Source organism: Symsagittifera roscoffensis, chromosome 8 (genome assembly GCF_963678635.1).
Source record: "Symsagittifera roscoffensis chromosome 8, txSymRosc1.1, whole genome shotgun sequence".
Classification (NCBI taxonomy): domain Eukaryota; kingdom Metazoa; phylum Xenacoelomorpha; order Acoela; family Convolutidae; genus Symsagittifera; species Symsagittifera roscoffensis.
In genome coordinates this window covers 19,717,849-19,726,632 of record NC_087069.1, presented here as the reverse complement: position 1 = coordinate 19,726,632, position 8,784 = coordinate 19,717,849, and positions in this window count along the sequence as shown.

Sequence of the window (8,784 nt, the reverse complement as noted above, 5' to 3'; positions counted from 1 at the left end):
TTCGGAACCTTCTTACAGTTTTTCAAGACTGGGCGAGCAGCGGTTGCAGAAGAGTCTAAAGTACTTGAACACCTGCCGCAGTCACACCTTGAAAACCAATGTTACTTCCAATATGACGAGACCCTCCTCGAGCCCACCTAAAACTGTCTTGCCACAGTTTTTGTCTGGGAAAACTGCCTTATCATTTTTCTCTGTCTCGAAAACCATTTGCGACAAGAGGGTATTTGATCAACCAATAATATTTTTTTCCCATGAAATAGATGAAGGTGATAATTTCGTATTCTTTGCTTAATCCCAAAAAGGGAGTCTTGTGAACAGGGCCCTGGAGCTCGTCGACACAATATTTTACCTATGCGTAGTTGTACTCGTAGTCCAAGAAACAAAGAATCAATCAGTCCCTCGTGGGGCGCCAAAATGTGCGCTCAATCTGAAAAAACTATATAAAACAAGTTTAACAATGGGTATTTTTCGGTAAACACACACACCAAGATTAGAAAACCATTTAAACGGCTTGAAAAATTGAGAATATTATATCAAATTGTTTCGATACAATTTTTAGTATGATAATTTGGCGCAAGCTAGCCAAAACAACGGATGATTGTCCGTGAACCGAATTAGAACCAAAAAACAGTAAAACAAAATGGTCAAATAAGATGAGAACGCGTTTTTTAGTATGTTATAACATGGGCCCTTTGGGGACTCAAACCTGCGCTTGAATAGTTTACTTAGTTTTGTTACTTTTAAAATATTTCGCTCGGCCATCCTGCCTTGTTTTGTCAGCATTTATACTCTAGTTACATTTGTGTTTCAACAACAAAGAATAAAGCGTCAGCATCACAAGGGACACGACATCAGTTTCGTGTTGCAGCAACACAAGGGACACGACATCAGCAACACAATGGACCCGACATTACTTTAGTAGTCCAGTAACACTGGCGATCCTCTCTTCTGGACGACTCTTTTTGAAACGATTCTATTCCGAACGAGCCTAATCCGTCGAAAGCTGTCACAGAGTGCTCATTTGTCCGAGAGGGGCGTTTAGCCGAAAGTTGTCACAGCGTACCCACTTTTCCGAAACTGGGCGTTTAGCCGAAAGTAATTACAGAGTACTCATTTATCCCAGAATGGGCGTCTAGCTGAAAGTCATCGGAAATGAGAGTGTTTAAGAAAAAGTGTTGAAGTAAGAGTTTTAACGTTCTCAGACTGTCCAGTTGGCCGAAAATTGTTATATTGTGAGTCATCGGAAGTGCAATTAGCCGACTGTCCAGTTGAACGAAAATGTGCTGCTAGCCAAAAGCTGACATAGAGGCCTTTTCGGTTATCCTGATTGTGGATTTCTTAAAAAACTTGGAGCTGTGTTTTTCTCGACACCCAAAAATTATCGATTTTTCCCAGAGATTGCACAATCTTAAAAAGTTGTAAGACAAAACCTTCAAAATTTATTGCTATCGGTTTGATAACGATGTTCTGTAATATATTCCGCCTCACAGCAAGCTCCGAGCTCAATATTGAATCAGATCTCAATAACTTTTTCTCAATATTAAAATCTTTGAATTAGTTTAGTTAAACTTAAATACGTACAATTGGTACATAGACAATTTGTACTAGATGTTTTCTCGATACCAAGTTTCTTTTAAATAATCAGGGATTGAAAGTCCTTGTGACCGGAACATAGGCAATTCGTATTAGACTAAGTTTTGAACCGGTAAACGACTCAAACCCAGTGATAGAAATCTCCAAAAATTTTGTGAAAAAAAATCCTTTATGGCCAGTTCCGGAAAAACCCCAGAAATCAGCTAAAATTCGCTGTAGTTGCTATCAAACACAAGATCAGTGGTCTGGTAGAGTAATATCGGGCAAATGAAATTCAAGTTTTTAGCTTCAGCTTTTTTCGTGTCTGTTGTTGGAATTCAACCGTCTTGCCTGATGACTCAACCCTTTTTGTAAACATAAAAAGTACAACCCTGTTCGCTCGTAGATCTATTGATTAGTTGGTTTCGCTTTTGTATTCAGTGGTCCGGTAAGTTAAAGTCAAGTGGCCTAAGTTGCATTTCGTCAGCCTCAATTAGTTTCAGTGTGTGTTATTGTAATTTAACCAATCTACTAATTTCCCAAACCCGTTGGTAAGACACCTCGGCTGGTGTGCGTATGTGGTTCGCGTACTTTCCGCACCGGTGCAAAAGCACGTGAAAGAGTTTTGCTTCACGAAACCCGGTTTACATTTATGCTTGAACTTCACAAAAAATTGCAGAAATGTGTTCAGTTCTATCTACTCACTTTCTATCGTCACAAACCGACCTTTTCATTTGGCACGGTGACAATGATAATTCCATTGGTAAGCATAGCAGTAACAATAACCGTGCACTAAGTAGTGAGCAAATAAAAAGTTTGTTATTACAGTACAAGCAGAATCGTTTACTGCCAATGGAGCGGTTTTAAGAATATAGAGAAGCAATTAGTTGGAATGGGCATTCTCGTACTTAACATGGTGAAAGATTTCGCTTCTAAGCTTAAGACTAAGGACCAGGTACTCATTGAAAAGTATAAGGAGCTTCATCAGGCCTCTAGTCTTGAGTTAAAGACTCCCTAGCTTTAGCGCCCTCAAAGTCCGTAGAGCGGAAATTTTTAGCCCCTAAGAACCATAAAGCCATACTAAACAGTCATAAGGCAGAGGCTTTAGGTAGTCAAGTTATTACTCCTCAAAATTATTCTCTCTGCGGTAACACTCTTTGTAATTTGATTAAGACTGCAAGCTTTCTAGGTGTTTATTGATTCTTTCACTAAACGAGGAACAAATCAGTCTTCTTTCCTTGATAGCTTGTATTTTCATTGTCTTTTTTCTAGCTGTTTAGCAAGTCGTCTATTTTTTTTAAAATCTCCGAGACCTCTTTTTCACTCGTATACCGAGTTCCCTTTCCGTTTTTGAGCTTCTTTGAACGCGACAAAATTGCCTTCCCATTCAATTTTGAATGAAAGTAATTGTTCATAAGTGGGTTTTGAGCGCCGTAGTCGTTGAGTGCTTATGCCATACAAATCAATAATTCTTTCAAACTTTCTTTCTAACCTATAATGCGCCGATCAGTTAGAATCGGTAAAAGCATGGAAGAAAAGATACATGAAAGAATAATTAACTGTTCGAAAGCAGTAGAAAATTATCTTTACAAATGTCATGCTCTCGTGCTAGAGTACATTGAAAATCGTGGTCACTCGACAGAAATCGAAACAGTTAATACAAATTGTAAAACTTTAATGGAAGAGGCTGTAGAAATAATTGAGAAAATTAAACAGTTGGCTAGAAAAGCTGAAGGCCCAAGAAAATACAAACCCGAACAAGATCTTCAGCTCCACGAACGAACATAGACTAACAAAAATTACAGGAGGCTGAAGTTTGTAGTTTGGTTTCAGAAAACACAGAAGCAAATGAGACAATAATAAAGACTCAAGAAGATGAAGTAGCCGGCGACACTATTTTTTGCTTCAAACTGGGCCACTGGGTCTAAAAGTTTGATTGTAGCTTCTAAGAAAACAAACACAAGAAGTACACATGGTTCAAGCTCACGTTCCAGTCTAAGACCACTTGTGAGATGAAACGCAATCTCGCATTAAATAAGTTGCGGAAAGAAGAACTTGGAAACTAAGACCTCCAGTGAGATGAAACGCAACCTCGCGTTGAATAAGTTGCGGCAAGAAGAGCTTGCCAGACAGGTTAGTGTAGCTTTGAAGTTAAACAGCAACCAATTAGAATCAAAGTTTTTAGCTGAGGATCAAGGGAGAAACTTTTTGAAGGTGAGCTTGAAGAGTTGCAAATGGAAGATGACCCATCTGCCGTAAGGGAAAAGTAAAATAGTACGAGTGTATTAAAAGTCAGTCTTCAACATGATGATAAAAGGGAAGATGATCATACTTGTTCCTGGTTTGAATCTTTCAAAGATCAAACTTATGCTGGCTCGGTCACCCAAACGGAAAACACAGTTAACATCGATAATACAAAGTTTTCCACAAAGGGCTTGCCGTCATTTCCTGATTTCCAAGGAAACACCTGTTATGGTTTCACTGCTGGCATCTATAGATCCTGGTTTGCATATCAGTATATATCTAGACTCTCGCAAAACTTCCCGAGATCAAATTTGTCTTTTAATACTAATGATGCATCTGTTACTGCTCCATTATGTGATGCATCTCATGTCGGTGTTAGTTATCAACCAACTCCCACTAGTCCTGAAGCTGGTTTCCCTCCGAGCTCCGGATAAATTTTTGGTAACACATTTATGCAGGGTCTGATGACACATTTTCATTTAATGCACACATTTTCGCAACCGTCGCGCCTTCTGTGCCGCAGATCTCTTAGATATCTAATCCATCCAATGACTAATAATTTGTCAACAGCTCTTTCACATTATTTCTGGATGCAGATTCAGCAGCTTTTAGGTTCAGCAGGGTGCGCTGGAAAAAGCCTGACTGTTGGGGCTGTTGGAGCAATTCAGCATGTGATTTGACCCCGCATACGCCTGTGATGACACCTCGTCAGAACTCCAATGGTAATGTTTTTCTTTGGCCACTCCCAGTGGTCGTATATTAGGCGGAGTCATGCCGTATACCAGTGGTGGTACCGTATTATTACACTCCTCAAGTTGGCTCGTCGTATGAGCATCCGGAGTTTTGAGGACAAGGAGGGCACACGAGATTCTTGAGGTCCTTGAGTCCATGCTGGGAGAAAAATTACATGGATTAACTGTTCTCTGCAAAAAAAATATTGTTTGAGGCTTTCAAGCAGAATATAAGGAGCATGTCAATCAACCTTAACTCGCGTTATTTTTTGTGTTCCCTAGAAGCCTGTTCAACATAGGGCCAGTTTTTTGTTCAGCCGAGAAGCATTCAGAATCGATGGGTACTTGATATTGACTCTCTTGACATATGAAGATCTGCAGTATTACATTGATTGATGAATATATGGATCCGATGGCAATGGGCAGGAACTACTCCAATCAAGACCTATTCTTACAAGTGTGCCGCAGGACTGAAGACGCTGCCGGTAGAATAACTCCTGATGCGGAATTGACACATCACTGCTGAGGAGACCGATACCAAAACAAGAGAGGATATACTAAAGGTAAACAGGGGCATGCCCTTGCTCACCGACTTATGCCTGGCCATGAAATCAGATCATCACGGAGTGGTCTGAGGACTGGGGGAAAAAGGTGACCTGTATCATTGGACCAGCGGTGACCTTCTCCTTTCGCAACCCTTTAAAGCAGCCTACTGACACTCGGTGACCCATATTAGCTTAGTCAGTGTGCTATATGGAATGGCGCTAAACAGGTGTAAACGCAAATACTTGAGCACTCAGATGAGCGATACGGTGCTGTTTGGCAAAACCAAGGATAGGAAGCTCATTGAATTGAATTTCAGGGTTCAGCTACAAAGCAGGATGAACAGAAGACGGGAAGAGCCGATCGAGGCATACTTGAAAATCTGGAATCTGAACTTCTTGTAGAAGGAGAACAATCAGATTCTGAGAATCTCAGTCTGGCCAGAAACGTTCGAGGTAGCGAGAAAGGAACAGGGCGTGATACTAGATCGAGATGTGTTACCAGCGACATTTCTCGTTTGTCCGAATATTAAAATTCAGACAAAACACCCATCAATTCCTGGACGGACGAAGCATGGGTGATGAGGGGATCTATGCAAAGTTAGAAGCTTACGAGAGAGAGCCGGTTTCGAGAACAAGGTCCCTGCATACAGCGATGGTCGAGTAACCATACAGCGATGATAAGACCAAACCAAATGCAACATCCAGTTCCTGTAAAGTCAGCTCTACTCTAAAGACAAAGCGCAAAATGGAAACTATTCAGACTTAACATATTGACAAGAAATAACCTATCACTATAACTTTATTATACCAAAGGCCAAAGGGGAATAGAGGGGCTTAGAAGGGAAAGGGTCGTACAGGAGTCAGAGAGAAAAGATCCAAAGAAGGAGGCACGCTCTGTGCTTGTTGAATCTAAAACTTTACCTAAGGAACCGAGATCCAGGAAGAGGAAACGTGAGACAGAATGTTACAGCTCATCTTCAGACTCAAGGTCGAAGAAGAATATGGTATAAATACTCAAAATATAGCCCGTTCATTGTGAATAGCTCTGTAACGCTAAAAAAAACTAGAGGGTAATCTGAAGCGCCCGGACAAGGGCATAGCAAAGAAAAAGAGGAGTTGGGCAACGCAACAGAAAGCAGACATAAACAAGCTAGATCAGATGAGTCAGCTATCCCGATCTGGAGAGAAACTTTTACTATTTCGAAAAAAAAGAGAAATCCCTCCTCAGCTAGATTATTGATTGCAAATCCTTTTTTCAAAACTGAGGGACAATTGTAGTTTGCTTGGTGCCTTGCGGGAGTAATAATAGAGGATCTCACAACACATGAAAAAAAGAAAGGGGGAGACAAGGGTCTGAATTTTTCATTAAGCTAGGCTTGCACATAGCTCGCAATGATGCCAGATTGAGTCTAGCAAGGAGGAAGGATGCGATGCGCTTCTTAAGATGGATAATGTCCGAGATTTCTGGTTCCGTAATCATGGCACGTCATCAGAACGCTATGTATGGAAAAACCTCCGAATTACGAGTCTTGGGCGTTGTCTTGGACGTGTAGCAAAGCAAGTGGATCGAAAAAGATGATCAGTTTGGAAAGTTTCTAGACAACCATGCAAGGATCAATGAAATCAGAAGATTCTCGAACAAGAAGTTTAATAGCATTCATGATTTTCATCGCCCGTTTCTGAAAGCCGAAGATTACTCAAAACCATTGAAGAGAGGTGAGTATCAATTTGTTTCAGGCATCTTGGGTATCTCGTACAATCCGTTCTTGAGTGCCTAGGCAAGTGGCACATACATGAATTTCGAAGTTCCAGAACTACTAAATTTTCGGACAGATAAGTTGATCGAAGTAGATCTCCTAGAGAGAGAGAGAGAGAGAGAGAGAGAGAGAGAGAGAGGGAGAGAAGCCCAGCTAGGGTTGCTGCTTGAGAAACAATCCAAGAATCCAAGATCAACCCGATTATCTGGAAGTAGGACTCAATGGCGAAGAAAAGGTCTTGGTCAGAAAACTTGATTTGCTTTGAAATTGCTCTAGCCATCGTGGAGCCCGCATTCGCATGCGAATTTGAATGGTGGCAACGCTGAAATTTACGACAGTTACCATTAATTGACAAAAATCTAGACGACTTGAATGTTGTGCACAAATGGTTACTGCCGAGAATGGCTGTTTGAGAATGAGCAGCCTAAAATTACTCAAACTGCTGGAATCCAGACAACAAATTGTCACTGCCATCTGTTTGAAGACGTGGTCAGGAGCCCTAAAATGAATCAAAAACATATCAAGGGATGGCGTGTGGGCCTGGATGCCGAACTGGCAGTCCGCGTGAGTGAAGATAATGGGCTGCCGACAAATGCGTAATCGTTGGTAGGGTCAGTCATGGCGAACTTATGTGAGAGCAACTATCCTGTGCAAATGGTGGTGAGGGAGGCGTCAAGTCAGAGAATCCTGTTTACAAGGTGTTGTCGGTCACAAACTGCGTGCTTCTGGCGCGGATGTCCGGTCATTCGCGCCATTTGTTGAAGAAGATGTGGCAGTTGTACCCCCATGAAGGTAAATGATTTGAGTGAAATCTTTAGAGCAGAACTCTGATTTATTAGAAAGCAAATAAGAAAGATTTCGAGAGATAAAGCAGATCGAGTCCGCTTTTTCTCCAGCGTCAGAAAAAGCGGACTCGATCCAAGTAAAACTGATGGAGTTTGAACCGTTACTTGTGGCGTCAGCTTGACACATGATGACTATCATAGCCACTGCACGGCTCAGACGTTACTGTATCCTGAGAGGAATATCTTGTGTATGATTTGGGACGCAGAAAAAGTCAGATGCAGTGGACTGACAGATCATCAACAGAATGTCTTGATATTTGCTGTAAGCTCCAAGTAAGCACTACAAGGGATTGACGAGATTCTCGTAAAATACAGGTGTCAAAATCACCGACGAGGGAGCCCATCCGTACAATTGATTATAGCAGGAGGCTGGAATTATTAAAGACAGCTTGTAAAGAATTTGTAAATGGTTCTCATATGGTTCTGAGCAACACTGAACTCTTGGCCATGAATCACTTAACGAGACACGCAAAACGGTATCGATCGTTCCTGGCAGAAATTGGTCCAACAACGTTCAAAAGAACTCCATTCACCCATCGGAACGGAGTTACAAATGGCTGAAGAGGGCAGGCAAGTTATCACGAGATAACACGAAGGAGAGATAACCGATCTTGGAAAAGGACTTGTCTATGAATGTGAAAATGAATCTTTATATTGAGTTTTGTCGAAACAGAGAAGCGAAAGTGAGAATGCTGAAAAACCCCGCCAAGTACTATCAGAACAGAAGACTGAATGCAAGGGCATGAACCACTGAAAACCTGAGAAGCTATAGTGATCAGCTCCGAGGACGAGATGGTGCTGTCAAAACAGATCAACCCAGAGAAAGCGTCCGCAACCAGCAGTACGAAGGTGGACTAAGAGGATATAACCAGGATGACAGGAGATCTCTTGAGACTGGAAGCAAGGAAAGAAAACTCAAGCTAGAGTGTGATCCCAGGTTGAAAACCTGGGAGAGTAAATCATTTTTAAAACTAATTTATTGTTATCTTATAAGATACATCTATTTATATACCAAGATTGGCATGACAATTATTAGACTGAGCTTTTTTAACAGACTTCCAAAGTAAGAACAATGTGCCAGCGGACACCA